The sequence below is a fragment of the Topomyia yanbarensis genome, chromosome 2 (genome assembly GCF_030247195.1).
Source record: "Topomyia yanbarensis strain Yona2022 chromosome 2, ASM3024719v1, whole genome shotgun sequence".
NCBI lineage: Eukaryota > Metazoa > Arthropoda > Insecta > Diptera > Culicidae > Topomyia > Topomyia yanbarensis.
The window spans coordinates 113,068,579-113,087,322 of record NC_080671.1 but is presented as its reverse complement, the minus strand read 5'-3'; the positions used below and the strand labels follow the sequence as shown (position 1 = coordinate 113,087,322).

At 37.1% G+C, this 18,744-nt stretch overlaps 1 protein-coding gene across 1 annotated transcript in view; it reads right to left on the bottom strand.

The window, feature by feature from the left end:
• The window catches only part of LOC131679233 (protein amalgam-like), a 425,726-nt gene that overhangs the window by 110,453 nt on the left and 296,529 nt on the right, over positions 1-18,744 (bottom strand). The window contains exon 4 of the mRNA XM_058959907.1: positions 17,986-18,105. The gene's annotated coding sequence lies outside the window, so the exon portion shown is untranslated. The remainder of the gene's footprint in view (positions 1-17,985; positions 18,106-18,744) is intronic.

Sequence of the window (18,744 nt, the reverse complement as noted above, 5' to 3'; positions counted from 1 at the left end):
TACATTTTTCATTATCAATGTGACTTAAAGCATATTCATTTGCGAAAAAATACGACTTGTAATTTCAAGAATATTCGTGTCTCAAAAGCGGACACTTTCAATGGCCACTGGCTTTTCGATGAATTTAAATACTTATTCTGGTAGTTTGAAACTTTCCTTTGTCATGGCATTGTTTTGTGCAGGACTCATAAATCAATATCTCCAGAACGAAAATTCCGGAACTAAACAATTCGCAGGTAATAAGGATCGGTGGAACGAGACTGCATTGTAATCGACTGAATGTACGGCTTTTGAGCCATCGACAATAATATGACTGCCAACATAACATAGACACTTGACACTCTTTTCTATATACTTCAATGCAAATGAATATTATTTACAGGTGGCCTTATCTCAGTTTACTATTTCCAATTATGCGTTAAAATACTGGACCTGAAAATTCTATTCCAGATAACTGTGACCAAAAAGACATCCTTTATTTCCAAGACAAATTCCTGATTTCTAGATTTCCTGATGACTAATCAAGGCCCATCAATAAGGTAAAAACGTCAGAAAATCTTGAAACGCCGTCAAGAAAAGAAGAACGAAAACGTGCTCTTTACAATGGGATTTTTACAAGCACTTCAGAATATTCTGAAACAATGATTTTGGAATACGTGAAATTCGTTTGATTCACTTACTTCATTTAACTAACTTTTTTTAAATTTTATTCTATATACTCATTTTTTCCAAATCATTCATTTCATGTTTTGTTTTCATTTTAAATATTTGGCTTATTTTAAATATATGGTCATTTCATTTTATTGATTTTTTTTTCATTTAGCATTCTTTTGATTAATTTTGTTTATTTGACCTCATTTTATCCATTGTATTCATTTTATTCTTTGCATACATTCCGATCAGTTCGTACTTCGTATCATTCATTTAATTTATTTTATTCACTTTTTTCATGCTATGCAATTTTATATTATTTCACAGGTTCACACATTTTATTCATTTTAATAATCTGACTAATTCATTTTATTCATTGCATCTAGAACATTAATTAGGTACAATTTCATTTATTCTATTAATCCTATAACTTTTTAATGTCGCTGCTTTTTTCAGTTCAATCATTTTATTGTTTAAAAGGAAACAAAATGGAAAAAAGATTTGAAATACATGGAAAGAAAACATTGTCATTCATTTTATCACTTTCTTCATTTTGTCTATTTCAATAATTCTATTAATTTTATTGATTTTATTAACACTCTGCATATTAGACAAGATTTCTTCGCAAAAAAGTAAAACTAATAATTGTGACTATCACCGTTTATTTGAGCGCTAATAGTTACAAGAAATATCAGTAGAACTGTAGTTATTGCGATTGTTCTGATTGGATTTCACTGGAGCTGTGCTGCCAGAGACATTTTCAGTTATCGGTGAAAAATTATATTTTTATATATGTTCGTTGTCTTCAAATATTGTTGGAAACTGATAAATTTTATCAATCTTTTCTGTCTAATCGAACTATTTAAAACTTTGCAGGAGATGTGTATTAAGGATCCGTATGTAAAAATTGAACAGCTTGTCAAATTGCTAGATAAGCATCTATCTTGATCAAAACAGGTTCGCGTTTTTTTTACTCTAACACTTTTAAGGAAAACGGTTTTGGAACCATATATGTGCTAGAAAAATATTAGGTAAGAAAAGGTTAATTTTAACCATATTATTCATATTATTTATCTTTATTCAATTTTTTTTTGGTTTTGTTCATATTATTTATTTCGTTTATTTTAATCATTTTATTAAATTGTTTATTTTTTCCATTTCATATATTTTATTCATTAATTTATTTATAGTTATTTCATTAATTCGGTTTAGTCAGTTCTTTTTATTATTGGATGACAGTTTGTTAGCTTGAAACAATTTAACTCTCTTAATTTCATAACTTTTTTAATATTGTCTAATTTTCATTTGAGCTGATTTGATTTATTTTATCAATTTGATTTATATTATTCATTCTATCCATTTTATGAATAACTTCTCTGTTTATTTTTTTGCTTAATAATCATTTTAAATTTTTATTTGTTTTATTATTTTTCTTTAATCTATTCAGTTTATTCGAAGTGTTGCTCGAGCAGGACTCAAAACTGTGCTCTCTAGTTGCTTGACAACTTTGCGTGTGTTCGGAAAACTAATGAATAATACAATAGTCATATGTGTAAGAAATGTCTCATCTCACTGATAGGTGGATTAAATCGGTTTTTCAAGAAATAAATACTATTTCATTTTTGTTTTCAAATTCTTTGAAAGGTTGAATAAACCACCGAAACGTTGGAATTGAATCAATACATCCCATCGTTTGTACTACTACCATATACTGCAAAGCCCGGAAAACTCTATTCGTACATTCAGCACTTACAGTCGAAAAGTTTAAAGTTACTAAAAAATCGATTTTAAAGTTTAAAGTTACTAAAAATATTATTCAGGTGGTTTGAAGGGGGACGGAGAATTTTTGCGGAAGGCCTTGTGAAATCAGTTCAAGCGAGGTGTTTAAAGGCGACGGAATGCGCATTTTTCCGGGGGACTATGTATTTACTGAGCAGACGTTTTATTGGAGAATTGAAAATTTGTTTCTTCATCAAGCGTTTTTATTTTCAATGGTTGGAAACTCATAAAAACACCGAAAAACCCGATTTTCAAAAGATTCCACAAGAGCTCGTTCATGTTTAACTATCGCTCATTTTATGAAATTTTAAGTAAATCTTGAACTGATTGTTCGTGAATTCAGTTGACTAAAGGTGTTTGAAGGCGACGGATGGAGAATCCACTCAGGAGACAATATATCAAGACCAGTACTACCCATGATCACATAGTTGTCCCGTTTTCTATGGGTTTTCCTATCTTTATGGGACTGATATGCGATCATGGGCAGAGTATTATGAGGAAATTTTTTAGCAGCTGATAGCTAGTTGGTCGATTGCTTACTTATTATTGATTTGAATTACCAGCCCAAAGGGAAACAACAATGCTGTTAATAATCAGTTGCTGATAAAAGTTTTCCCACCTTATTTGAGCCAGTTACTAACAAAATCGGTAACATCCAACCACACATCGAGTAATGATAGGAAACCACATTTTTGCTCTACTATCCCCTGATTTGTCTTTCAATTTGTCATAGGGTGATGTGCCTATTATGGCAGTAGAGCCTATTGTGACCCTATTTCGTACCCCTTGGTTTCGAACCAAGCATATGCGATAATGACACTATCGATTTGGCCAAAACAGGTGAGAAAAAATAAACTCAAGTTTTATTCTTTATTTGTTGTGCACATATGTATTTAGAACTATCCTCTAAATCCAACTTTTAATTAAAACAAAATCACCTTATTGAAATATCTACTAATCCGCCTCACTCACGTAGTGAACCGAAACTGGATGCAACGGCGCTTAGCAAAATAAACTTTTACGAGCCAGCATTTACCGCCTCATATCTCGTTGTTCCAGCACAAATATACTAAATATTGCACTGATACATACCTTTATTTTAGCTGGAGAACCTTTTTACGATAATTTCACTTTAAAATCACTCGTCAAACACTAGAATAGGCCTAGTGTTATAATAGGATAAAACTAAATACGGGGGTTCCTATTATTGGCATGTTTTGCTGATACACTACCACAATCAAAACCAACTTTTTGTATCCATCATACAGAAAAGAATCACCAGTGCGGCCAAACCAAAACATGAATTTGTAAATATAATGTAATGCAATTTCAGGTATAAGTAATCAATTACTTCAAGTTATTTAACTAATTGTTGATTGCAGATATTTTATTTTCATCAGCACATATTTATTCTGAGAAAGGTTATAGATAATATGGCTTCTTTTAAAGTTGTTCAAAAAATAGTGCGACCCTCTCCCTAATGGTGCCAAAATAGGCTCATCACCCCATCTCCAATAACTTATGTTTTTTTCACGCATTCTCAAAGTTTTTACTTTGCACTGGGCTCTTGGTCCACACGTAAATGAATTCTTCTGTAAAAGATCCAGCACTTGATTGGACCATATCTCATCTTCTTTCGGATTAAAACTGACGCCGAAATATTCAGCTGTAACGGATATCTCGAAAGTCAAATCTTTTATGAAAGATTACCGCATCTACATGTCCGCTCATATAGTTGAGATCGACGGTGTGGTGACCGATTCGTAAACCTTTCAAGAACTTCAATGAGGGCAATCACACAGGACGGGACAATATTGTTTGTCTCTTCAAACTTATATTAGGTTACGTTTAACGAGACAACCGGAAAATCGGAGTCTCCTTCGAGGAGTTTTGTCTGCCGTGGACTGTTTGTACCGCACGTTAGGTTTTGCACTAAACACAAGCAAATTATTTTTTATTATTATTATTAATATTAGTATTTAGAGAGTCACTCACCACGACACATCTTTACGCACTCTTGGTTCAAGAAGAATGCGACTCTGACCGTGCCCATGTGGGGCAATCTGTTCATGAAAAATATTGGCATTAGAGATTCCTTATAAAGGTTAAAAAAATTATCTTTAGGGACCGTGAAATATAACAGCTCGAGAAAGCGCTGACACAAAGTTGAAGCAAACAGCTCCGGGTCTTGGAAATTTGAGAACTACAATGAATTTACAGCGCCTCCGCATTTCAACCACAAGTTCAACTTTGTGCAGGATTGGTTGGGCCCCGGAAATTTTGTCTGGCATTGAGGTGATTGGCATTGCTACAGATTTAAGGAGGTCGGCTGCGTTACTGCCCATAACAATTTTTTTGATCCATTTGTGTTGTTATAAAATTGGCAATATTTTTTAATTTGAAGTCTTCGCAGTTGAAATTTGCAGCACAGGTTCGTTGTTTATTCTTCTATCCAATGTAGATTTGATAACAACGCCATTTATTATGAAAGAATGGGAATGAATGGGACTGACACCTTTGGTGGAGTCTAAATTTTGCGGCCACTTTGGTGTTTACTTTTTCAGTTCGACTTTTGTACAGTAATTTTGTGTGTACATGGAATTGGCACACTTATCCCAACTCATTTTTTACTTATCCTCACTTATTTGATAAAACCAACCAAGATTTCAGCGCCCCTCTACAGTTGGCTCCCTTGGTGGGGGCTAATCCAGCCAACCACACGCTGCGGGCCTGCCTACAGCACAAACATCACACGCGCACCTCAGTGTGTCGCCGATCCGCATCTGAGCCGTACTACGCATTCGTCTGGAGGAACTCCTGCCGGTTCGAGGAAGATCACCCGGCGTCTCAGTTCAAGACGTCTCCTGATGAAGGCCGTTCGAGTATGTAATCGTTGTCGTTTTTTTGTTAGGGGAAACTTTGCCACTGCGACCACTATTCAGGTTATCTTTTGTGGCTGCCCCTGTTTGCTCAACATGTTACAAATTGCCCGAATCCAATGTAGTTGGAAGCGAGTTGTTTTTTTGTCACATGTGTCGTCCCAACCGAGTAGTACATTATTAATGTAGCTGAGGATCCGGTTGGGACAGGTATGCCATATGTCATGAGGCGTCATAATATGCCTTCCGAAGTTTCGAAGTTCCGAGCTCTCGGGCTCGTAGTTACAAAATCGACAAATGTCATCTTGACTTTTGCCAATTTTTTTCAGATGATACTTGACAGGACAATGTCCCGTAAATAAACCTGTGATTATACGTAAGTGTTTACGTTTTAGATCCATTAGTTTTTTGGCTCTCGTTGTATCTGGATGTATGAATTTCTTAGCTTGTCGAGCGTCTTATACGTTACGCCAGTCGTTTAGTAGCTGTTCTTTTGCCCAAGCCGAAAGTTCTAGTTCAATGGCACAGGTAGATATACCTAGAAATTGTTCTGGTCCATCTAACATGTTCGATGAACCACGCCTGGCCAATTCGTCGGCCACTTCGTTACCATCGATTTCTTGGTGGCCAGGTACCCAGAGTATCATTACTTTATTCCGTGTTGCCAGTTGTTGTAAAGATGTGATGCACTCCCAAACCAGTTTGGACTCACCTTTCGACGACCTTAATGCCAACAGTGGTGCTTGGCTGTCCGAGAAGATTGCGATTTTTGCATGTCTATAGTTTCGTTTACTACAGACCTCCGAGCAGGTGTATATTGCATATACCTCTGCCTGGAAAACTGTAGGCGACTTTCCCATTGATATCGCTTCTTTAATTCTTGGTCCGTAGACTCCCGAGCCAGTCAGCTCACCCATTTTAGAACCATCCCATTCCATACGGATATATTGTACCTTGAGCCAGTACAGGACCCCCTACATCCCACATCTGACGATCCACTATGTGGACCTCATATGAGATATCGAAGTTCGGTTTAGCCTCCATTTTATCTTGAACTGTTGTCAAGACAGGGTTTAGTTTGAGTTCCTTTATTATACTCAGGTGACCATTTAAATCCCCATCAAATAGTGGTTTACCCTTTAGCACTCTCAGAGAGCCAAGTTTCGTCTCCCTCATAACATGTTTGTGCAATGAAGGTAGATGAAACATGGCTTCCATAGCTGTAGTGGGTGTTGATTTCATAGCGCCTGTGATAGAGAGGCAGGCTAGCCTCTGAACTTTAGTTAGTTTAACTTGGGCGGTCTTTTGCTTAACTTTGGGCCACCACACAATGGAGAAATAAGTTAATCGTGGTCTGGCGATGGTCGTGTAGGACCAGTAAGCCAACCTAGGTTTGAGACCCCAAGTTTCCCGAAGTTTACTGCACGCCCACAGTGCTGTTGTTGCTTTATTAACGGCGTATGTCAGGTGCGAGTTCCAATTCAGTTTTTTGTCTAGCATAACACCTAGGTGTATCGCTTCTTCTGCGTAGTTGATTGTAATTCCACTGAGAGTTGGGGGAACCAACTTCAGTTTTTTCCTATTGGTACATGGTACAATGACCGTTTTTGCAGGGTTCACGTTGAGTCCCTCTTTGAAACACCATGTCATGATGAAGTTTAGGGCTAGTTGAATCCGATCGCTTAGTACAGATTCATGTTTTCTCCACACAATTAGGACAATGTCATCTGCATATCCAACAATCTCGAAACCCATTTAAGTCAGATCATTGAGAAGATCGTCCACCACTAGCGACCAGAGCAGGGGTGATAGCACACCTCCCTGGGGACAACCTCTATTGACTGTTATAGTTGCTTTCGTGTCTCCCAACATTGCTGTGATCTCTCGACTCTTAAGCATTGCAAGAATCCAGTCCTCTATCGGTTTTTCCACTCCTCTTTTTGCCATGGCCTTGTGAATTGATATGTCGGACGTATTATTAAAAGCACCCTCGATGTCAAGAAAGGCGCGAATTGCTATTTCCTTGAAATCGAGGGTTTTCTCAATAAGTGTCACTAAGGTATGTAGGGCTGTTTCCGTAGATTTGCTCTTTTGATATGCAAACTGGCACTTGTTTAGCGGAGCTTTCGATAAGTGCTCCGTTCGAATATAGTGGTCCAGCAGTTTTTCCATCAGTTTTTGAAGTGTTGATGTCAAACTAATAGGTCTAAAGGCCTTGGGTAGTGTCAGGTCTATTTTACCCGTTTTCGGAATAAATATTACCCTAACTTCTCTCCAGCTTATAGGTGTGTGCCCAAGCATAAGACTGGATCTCAGGATGTTTGGTAGATCCGGAAGAATTATGTCTGCCGATTTTTGTAGAAATATTGGAAGAATGTAGAAATATTGGGGATTTGTAGAGTTCGAAGGTGTTAATAGCCCATTTAATTAGAGATGGTGTGAAAATCTAACAGGCCAGTTTTTGTGATGCCTCACAAGTCCTGTTAGGATGGAGTCCATCACAATCGTGACCTGTCGAATTTTCGTCTTTCGCAACCGGCCCAGGAAAGTGGGTGTTCATTAGAACATCCAATGTTTCACTATTGCTAATTGTGAGAGAACCATCGCCTTTTTTCACTTGCCCTAGGCCATTTGTGTGATCCTTTGATAAGGCTTTTTGGAGGCGAACTGCCTCTGGAAAGTTTCCGATGTTTTCACAAAACTCGCGCATTGATAGTTTTTTGGCCTTTCTCAACTCGGTGTTGTATTTGGTAAAAGCGGTCCTGTAGTTTGACCAGTTTTTTTCGTTGGAGACGAACCACTGCGACCAGTATTTAGATCAATTGTGGTATGCCCCTTCCTTAATCTAAGTGCACTATCTACTATGACATATCACTATTGATGAGTATTGTCGTTATTGAGATACACACTCTTCCCAGTTAGGCACTCCACTTCGTATGAAGTTTATTACCTGCTTGGGAGCTCTGATGTTTCACTTTCAAATCCGCTGACGCGCATGTATCGTTTGTAAGCTTACCAATTTTTTAAAGATGATATTTACTCGGACCGTGTCCAGTAAGTAGTCCTGTCGTGATGCTTAGCTCTTTTTTGTTTAGTCTAAGCAACTCCAGGATTTTTTCTCGTTGGGTGAGATAAATTTCTTTGATTGTCGTAGTCCAAGGTGCTGTACTCCAATTGTTCTTTATAGCTGTGATTTCCCACTTTTTCAATTCCATTTTGAGGGCACTCGATGAGACTCCACAGAATGGTTCTGGGCCGATAAAATTAGTGGAAGACCCTCTTCTTGCTAGCTCATCGGCTTTTTCATTCACTGCAACTTCACAATGTGCTGGAACCCAGTATAAATTAACATCATTTTTCACTGCAAATTGTCGGAGTGCAAGAATACACTCACATACTAGTTTTGAGCGACATATAGGAGACCTTAACCCTTAAATGCGCAATGTTGTTTTAAAACAACATTGCGAAAACCATCTCAAAATTATCATAGTAACTGTTAGAAAATTTTCAGAAAATTTGAAAAAAATTGCTTTGCGCCTTTAAGGGTTAATGCGTTGAGCGCAGCCTGACTATCTGATAAAATGCAAATATTTGTATACCGGTATTTTCTCTTCAGACATACGTAAGTTCATTCTAGAATGGCATATATTTCTGCTTGAAACACTGTCGGCCAGTATCCCATGGAGATACTAGGGTTTATTCCTGTTCCTGTAATACCAGATCCTGTCAACTGGTTAATTTTTGACCCATCTGTGAAGAAAATTACTGAGCCTGGGCGGAGACTAGGGCCACTTTGTTCCCAGGTTGACCGCGCAGGCTCCATAATTTTGTAAGTAGTTTCAAAGTTCGGCATAGCATGCAACCAGTCTTCATTTGTAATGACGAGGTTATTTATAGGAAAATCTTTCAGAACCGCAAGATGTCCTGTTAAATTTCCAGATAATAATTGTTTATGACGACTTATTTTCAATGCGCTTTTTTTCCGCCTCAAGTTGTATCACCTGATGTAGCGGAAGGAGATGCAACATTGCATCTAATGCTTTTGATGGAGTACTTCGCATGGCACCGGTTATCGCCTCACAAGCAAGCCTTTGAAGTTTACATAACTTTTTTGAGTGGATGTCTCTTTTGTTTTAGGCCACCAAACTAGCGAGGCATATGTTATTCTTGTTTGACTATTGTAGAGTATAACCAGTGAACTATACTTGGTCTGAGACCCCATTTTTTGCCAATTGTTCTACTGCACACCCAAAGAGCACTAGTTGCCTTGCCTATAACCTGCTCAATGTGCGCATTCCAGTTTAGTTTTTTATCGAGTGTTAATCCCAGATACTTTACCTCAGAGGACATTTCAATTACTGTTTCGTTGAGCAAAAGTGTTGATATGGAATATTTCCTTTTTTCTAGTAAACGGGTTATGATTGTTTTGGGGGGATTTATGTTCAGGCCCTCCTTTTTACACCACTTCGAAGTGAAGTCCAGTCCAGATTGCATTCTATTTGATATATCATAATCACATTTTCCCCTCACGAGGATTAAAACATCATCTGCAAATCCAATCACTTCGTATCCCATTTCAGTTAATGATTTCAATAGCTGGTCTACAACTAATGACCACAATAAGGGTGATAGAACTCCGCCTTGAAGACATCCCTTACTTGTTTTCATAGTCAGTGACGTGTTTCCAAGCGTGCTAGTTATTTCACGGTTTGTAAGCATTGAGTTGATCCAATTTATTGTGTAAATGTCCATGTTTTCTCATAGCATTCCGCATTGAACTATGAGATGCATTGTCGAAAGCTCCTTCTATGTCTAAAAAAGCTGTGTGTGAGATTTCTTTTGTTCAATAGAGCTCTCTAGTTTTCCAACCAACATGTGTAATGCATCTATTGTTGATTTGTTGCTTTGTTATGCGAATTGAAATTCGCTCAGCGGAGAGTCTTTCAAGTACTCTGCTTTAATGTGTAAGTCAATAATTTTCTCCATTATTTTCAGAAGTATGGAGGTTAGGCTGATTGGTCTAAAAGATTTTGGAAGTGATGTATCGCGCTTCCTCGATTTTGGTATAAATATTACCCTTGTTTGTCTCCAGCTTGTAGGCATATAGTTTAGTATTAGACTTGCCCTAAACATTTTCGTCAGGTATGGAATGATGTGCTGTTTGCTTTTCTGTAGCATTATTGGCAGTATCCCGTCCATCTCCGGCGATTTGAATGGTTCAAAGGAGTCGATCGCCCATTCCACCTTTGCGTCTGTAATTATAACACTGACTATTTCGTGAGCTTCGGTATTAGCTTCATATGAGTCAGGCTCTGCTTCAATTTGAATCTGTTTTTGTATATTATTAATGGGAAACGAACCAGGAAAATGTTTCTCCATCATGATACTAAGTATTTCTTGTGAATCAATGGTGAAAGTTCCGTCGTCCTTCTTCACACTACCTAACCCGTTCGTATGATTTTTTGAGAGAGTTTTTTGTAGTCTTGCAACGACGGGAGTTTGTTCAACCCGCTCGCACATCAACCTACAACTGTTTCTTCGCGATTTCCTAATTTCTAGGTTATATGCCGAAAGAGACATTTTATACTCATCCCACTGTCCAGTCCGTTTAGCTCGGTTGAACAGTTTCCTAGAAACTTTACTGAGCTTTTCTAGGGTTTTGTTCCACCATGGTTCGTCCTTATTGGATGTACGCGTTTTAGCTGGACAGCTTCTATTATAAGCATCCATCAGTTTAGACGTTACAATATTTGTGGAGATCTCCAATTCTTCTTCGGTTTGGATTTCTGCTTCAAAACATGCTTTTGCGCTCAACAGCTGAGAGCAGAATGAATCCCAGTTTGTGTTTTTGGGATTTCTGTAAACTTCTGTTAGTGTTTCTCCAGTTTGACCATTTACCAGCAATCTTCGCTTTATTGAAAAGGCGCCTAGCTTCCTTCCTAAGTGTTGCTAGATTTTCGTTCCACCAAGGAACATCACGACATACAGACCTCGTTACAAGAGGACAACTGGCGGTTATGATCCTCTTTTGTAGGTCTTTGCCGCATTATCCAGATCTGTCGGAGATTGGATCTTACTCTCTGTTCTTTTTGATTGTTCCAGGTGTGAGCGGAATACACACCAATTTTATTTTCCCGTGTGTAATATTAACTGAAAGTTAATATTTTTCTTCTCACTTTCATTGTTCACTCCACTACTAGAATCCCCCTGTCTCTGTTACCCAGATGTAGAAATTCCTTCCTCCCCTCTTCCATCCTCAATATCTTCCCGAAGCATATTTACCACAACATGTGTTTTTCTGGTTTTGATTGCTATATTCGATAATGCCATTAAAAATACCCAACTCCTAATCAAATTAAAATTAAATTAAATCTAGTATATAGAACGGTTTGCCTAATTTTAAGATGGGTGTATAATTTTTCGCCTCAGCTTAATATAATTAAATGCTCCAAAAACGTTCTAGCTAAAAAACTCCAAACTACACTGCAACCCATAAAAATAGTTCCAGACTCCCTAATCTTAAAAAAACTATATGCCCCCCTCTTGTACATCAAAACGTATCCTTAGCTTTAAGATAGATGAAATGAAATTTCCGCTGAAATATGCATTAACTTCAACACCAGTATTCCAATATAGGGCATGAATTTACACTTTTTGACCCCTGAGCACTCAAACATAAATATATCTTTCGGGTTGAATAAACAGATTTTCTTGTGAAATGACGTGGAAAATCACTCAGTTGAAATAAGCAACAGAATTAATCACAGCAGTCAAGTACAATTATAACCATAAAAACTTGTTTAATCCACCTAACAGTGTGATGAGACATTTCTTATAACTCTTATCACTCTCTTCGGATATTATATCGTTTAAGAACATTTAGAACTTGATGCTTCGCGATGTTTTTGATAACACATACTACATGGGATAGTGGCAGGACTCAGAGAATCGCTCAAATCAGCATAGAACAACATCAGTGCTAGAAATCTCAAACCAAATCAATGGGAAAGCGAAAAAATGGCCCATAAAATAGACATACCAACGAATTATTGTTAATGCTATGTTAATAAAATATCTATATTGTGGTGGGAAAACTGAATTTTCCTAAAAGCGAATTTTTTTTTGAATCGATTTGAAGTTTATATTTTACTCAAATTTCCAACGCGACTGAGAACTAAGAAATCAACGATTTTTCTTGAAAAGGGCGATACTAGCAGTGATACCATTCAAAGAAAATCAACAGTGAATATTTACAGACTTGGTTTTATTTCCTATTTAAGAACTATTGTGTTTTTTGACATCCTAGCTTGCATGATTCAGTGATCGAAACCCAAAACTTCATAAAGTATTTGAAATTATTAAATTAAAATTTGTTTTTGCTATTGAAATTGACAAAATGATAGTATCGCCCCTTTGGCGATTGTTTACTTTTTCGGTCCCATCTATCAGCATTGAAGTATCGCCCTTACGTTTTTTTACAATAACTACCGTTTTACACCACCGATTTCGTCCGGGTTTTTTCAATAGAGATCATTGTTACTATTTACAGCTGGTATCAGTTTGATAATCCTAAAAATACGAAAATAACAGTTTCGCCTCTAAACTGCTAGCAAAAAAAGGATCGCCCTGTTTGTTTGCATGGAGCGTGGAGGGAGAAACTTTAAATAAACAAACAAAAATACAGTTTCGCCCGTTGTATTTTTTGCTGTAGTTTAAGAAAGCAATATCGTAGAATCAAAGCTTTAAGGTTAATTTGTTGCGTTTCAAAGCCCTCATTCGCATGTAAGAAAAAAGCCCTATGTTTACATTTGTAAGTATCGCCCTTTTCACAAAAAAGCGTTGAAATGAAATCGCAGCTCCTGATATCACGCTATCTCTGAAGTGCATGCGTGCATAGTTCCAAATTTTACTTCGACATCGACTTTTTCTAAAGGTGACTTCCCAGTAGTATTGTTGATTTGAATTATTATCGCTAATCCTAATGCGAAAGAACAAATAAAAACCTCTCGAAAACGAACCGTTTGGGAAAATCATCATCATTACTGGAATTTTCATTTTCACGCAACTTTTCGATAACCTTCCGTCACTTGCGTTAATGCACTGGGTGCACAGTAGAGTAACAGGAAAAAATGACCCCTATCGGCCCACCTCTGCGTCGATTCCTAGTCCCACCAGGAGTACTTGCACCAAATTTGAAGCAAATCGGACAAGTCTACCTACCGGACCAACGGGCCTGAAATTTGTATGGGAATTTTCAACAATTTACATGGAGAAAACCCACCAGCACGCATTTTCGCCGCTAGGTGGCACTGTATGCATCGTATTATCACTGTAAGTGAAAATAAGAAGGATAATTGAATTGTCTACAACTTAGTCGAAGACTGCAAGTAAATCCGACTTTGTTAAAAGAAGTTATTAAACTTTTAACGGAGTGATGTCTGAGTCAGTTTTGCATGGGGCCTAATAGTGCATGGTTGTGTATCAGTACTCGATTCACACGAACTAAACATTTTTGTGAAATAATCGTTAGGTTTAGCTCAATGGTATGTTCAGAAGAATTATAGTAAATAATACGAGTTATGCTGTGATTAGAAAATTTTAGTTCCACCGTATAGAGGGCGCCAACACTAACTTTTCAACGGAGAGAGATCGAAATTTGGTGTCTTCTACAAAGTTATAGAACAGGCATTTTTCAGTATTTCTTCTGAACATCTTGATACTCTATCTCTCTTCTATGAAAAGTTAGTAGTGGCGCCCTCTATGCGGTCACAGATGGAACTAAAATTTTCTAACCAAAACATAACTCGTATTATTTACTATAATTCTTGTAAACATACTATTCGGCTAAATCTAACCATTATTTCACAAAAATATATAGTTCGCGGGACTCGAGTACTGCCACACAACCATGCACTGCTAGGCCCCATGCAAAACTGACTCAGACATCACTTCGTTAAAAGTTTAATAACTTCTTTTAACATAGCCGGATTTACTAGCAGTCTTCGACAAAGTTGTAGATAATTAAAATATCTTTCTTATTTTCACTTACAGTGATAATACGATGTATACAGTGCCACCTAGCGGCGAAAATACGAGCTAGTGAGTTTTCTCTATGTAAATTGTTGAAAAATCCAATATAAACTTCAGGCACGTTGGTCCGGTAGTTAGACTTGTCCGATTTGCTTCAAATTTGGTACAAGTACTCCTGGTGGGACTAGGAATCGACTCAGGGGTGGGCCGATTGAGTTTTCAAAAATTCATCATTTTTTCTGGGCAGTCTAGTGCACAGTGCTCTAAAAATCTAGCGAAATCGTCTTAGGGCACCAGCGGGTCTGTAAAGAATACTAAACATTAATTTCTATTCCATAATTTTCGGTTCAGCAATTCGAGAGATCGTGCTCACCGCAAGCCATGAAAAATAGACTACGTTGTGAAGCGATGGTCACTATTTATTAAAAAATCACGGTTAAATAAAAAATAAAACTATTAAAAAATTTCAAATAGTTTATAATTTTCACAAACTTATTAGGAAAAATTGTTTAATAAGCTTTCGTAATATTGTGTAGGAAAAAAGCTGAAAATTTGAAAATAAATCTGAGGATTATGATTGATTACAGAACTCTGGAATTTTCTATTGGAATGTTTTCAGGCAGGAATTTGATATTGATGCTATTAGACAACTGTGAAATCAAGACCAATAGATCAGTTACATATCAGGACCCCATTCCGACAATTTATCAAAAGTCCTCATGATGTTTACAACAACAGGTTATCAATCTACGGATCAGATAATGTTATTGTAATATTGAATTAAATCAGTTTGCATCAATAAATTTTCAACTCCAATCCATTTTTTTTTGTGTGATGGGGGGGGGCTGTATGGTGTTAAATCCCAAAACCTTCTCTTGGCTACGCCGTTGCTTGGAGTTATTTATTTCGCTTTTCATTTTCCGAAAGGTTTCAGATCGATCCGATGGTGATAAGTTAGAAAAATTGCAGTCAGTAGGTACGCACAAATGAACATTTTTGCACTGATAAGTTATCAAGTTCCTTCCAGACAACTTGGAAGTGTTCGGTGATTATTTCTAGCGGTTGTAGATAGAAAAATGAAATACAAAATTCGATTTATCGAAATAATGTTTGGCTTATTTCAATGGATTATTACTATATTGAACAATAAATAGGCGACAAAGAGTAATCCACAAACAACAAGCCATAACTTTTAAAGTATTCAAAATAGATATTTAAAGTCTTCAGTAAAGTTATTCGCAAAAAAAAGAGCTACAAATTTGATGAAGGCATCATTTCGTTATAATCACTTCCAAGAAAATTTGTGAAAATATCTCACTCATAGGGGGATTAATCAGCAAAAGCACAATACGAAAAGAAAGAGCATATTACCTCCATTAAATTCTCCGAAGATACTATTGACCTAAAATAAGCCGTTTTGGCGTTAATAATAGATTACATGTTTTTGGTCATATTTCTCGCAATGGGAAATGATAAATATCTTTCGTCCGCATTTAATGTTTAATATCTCTTTTGATAATAGTCCGATTTCAACAATCTATAGCTTGTTCGAAAGGTATTCATTAAAGCTGTCTACAAACATATAAATTGTTGATCTATATTGTCAATTCCGGCAGATAATTTAAAAAAACTGCAAAAACGCCATTTTTACGCATTCAAATATTCATATCTTAAAAACTAAACATCAGAATCAAAAACAAATTAATAGCGTTCATACTGTTTTTTAGTTCTTTCATTTAAAATTGGTTTGGATAAGATCGGTTCAGCCATTGCTGAGAAACACGAATGAGAATTTGTCCGTTACCTACACACACACACAGACACACACACACACACACACACACACACACACACACACACACAGACATTGTCCCAAATCGTCGAGCTGAGTCTATTGGTATATAAGACTCGGCCCTCCGGGCCTCGGAAAAAATCTTGAAAGTTTGAGCGAATTCTATACATTTCTTTTATAAGAAATGTAAAAAGCTTAATGCTTTTAAATGAAAGCGCATCAATTGAAACATTCATTGAATTGGTGTTTGTGGAATAAATAGCTAATACATTTCCAACAGTAATCACTTGAATTTAAGTGGCTATGACTAAAAATGATAGCTTATAGCCTCACCTTTCGCAATGCCTATCTATTTATTACCACTTCAAAGATGCAAAAGATGTTTTCAGCATATGTATTAGCCGTACTCATCTCAACATCAATCAACCAAACCGATAGTTACCTCAGAAGCAATACTAGTCATCATGGCATTGAACTTCGTAGAAACCAAGTGTAAAAATAGTGATGTCAACCACTACGACGACGTGAAACTACGACGGTCCTTGCGCCATCATATCGTAGTTTATTTTCCGCCCCGGAAACAACCCCAACTCCTGCTTTATTTGTGGCGCGCTCCCTACGTACACACCTAACTCTGCTTGAGAAATTGGAGTGAAAAAGCATGAATAGAAACGACCGAGAATCATTATTTTCCAAGGCATAATAAAACATCATCCTCGTCTGCCTCACTGTTCGCCTTGCTCTACAAATCTAGCAGTAGAAGAGCTCGTGTATCGACTATGGTTGAAGCTAAGAATGAAGCCGCCACCATCACCACTACCACCACTGCTTATGCCACCGAGGCTTGAGGCTTCGAGTTAAGTTGCCTAATAGAGAAGATTATGCGATTCAACAGCAGCGCAGCTTTCAGGTCTCGGGAGCAACTTATAGGCTGCCTTCCCCCTCAAAGGGGTAGAGGCAATGGCATTGAATAACACTCTGTCAAGCCTGAAGAGTTTGGTTGGGGGGAGAAAAGTCAAACCATTTATTTGCACGACGATGACGACGACGACGTCGACGATGGTTGGAAAATTGGCAGGAGGGAAACGATTGGTTGGCTCGGTTTCCACGCGCGGTGATCTCAACAGTTTGTCTGTACACCTACAATTACCGACATATCGTTCGCTTTCTCTATCTCACAATTCCAACAAAAGCGATATCCGTGTGAGGGAGTATGTTATGAATCGAGCTTTGTGGGAATTTTCCCCGTATAGAATGTAAACGATTCGAGTAAGGACTTTAACAATGCTTATTGGAACGTTATTGGATGGAAAACATCCTTTCAGAGACATTGTAGACGATCTGATTTGTATACGTGATTATGAAATACGTGAAGCGATTACCGATAGCAACTTATAAGGAATGTTTCATGGAAAGGAATCTTAGAACATCTGTATTTCGGATTGGTTCAATTAGCGAACTTTTGGCAGTCTACATATATTGCATCAAGATTTGCGTTAATCCTTAAACATTGGCCATTCTTAAATTTCACCGAACAAAGCTATACGGTAATGAAATAAAACCTTGACTATCCAATTCACAAATAAAATGATTTCTTTCCTAACCAGGTTCAACGGAATCAAACTCCGAGTAGGAAATTCCGTTCCAAAACCGAACGATAAATTTCAAAACAACTTAACAAATTACTATTACTTCGGTAAAGTTCATTCCCCAAAGGACCCACTCAATCTCGCCAATAACCACAGGTTTAATTGCTACCAGCTCAAATTTAATTTTGCAGCCCATTTCCTTTATAGCTCCATTGGATCCTTTAATTTGATTGTTTGCCATCCTCCTGGCATATCATCAACCTACCTTTCCGGCTACTTGCCAGACGCTCGGATGAATTGGACGCTCCAGAACGCACACTGAAGAATATTTCCTTGGACTTCTCCTATCGGAATATGCGTAACATCAGGGCTGGAACGATGGATCCTGCAACGGGAATGGAAGAGAAAGGAGCTAAATGTTATTTCTTCCGCAGCGGGCAGTTTTCCAGTGAACTTGGTACTAATTTGATTACACTTCTGTAGGAAAGTTCGTTTTTTCTCTTGTTTTGATGAATGCTAATAAATAACAATGAATTAATATAAAACTTCGAGATGATTGGTATTCCTGCACTGACTAACTAAAGGGTGCACACGAAATTATTGCAACATAGTAACTTTACGGTAAAATAGCTTATACTTATGAGATATAAACCAAATATCTTGACAAACATGTTATTGGACAGTCAAAATTCACTTTTAGTGGAAATTCCGTAAAACTGTTACTTGCCAATGACCGCAGTTGATAGGAAACAATGAATTTTGCTAATCGGTTTATACGCTCTTGTCATATATTTGTCAAAATATATAAGGCAGTTTTTTCATGTATTTAGCGCAGTTTACATATAATGGATCAATTCAAGCCTTTTTTTGAAAAGGGCCAGTAAACAAAATGACTGAATCAAGAAAAATTGGTTTGAAATTTTGCTAATATATTTATTTGAAAACAAAGGCGAATATTGTCAAAACAATGCACACATTCGTTGTAGTTTGATCTATATTTTGATAACATGCAATAATTTCTGGA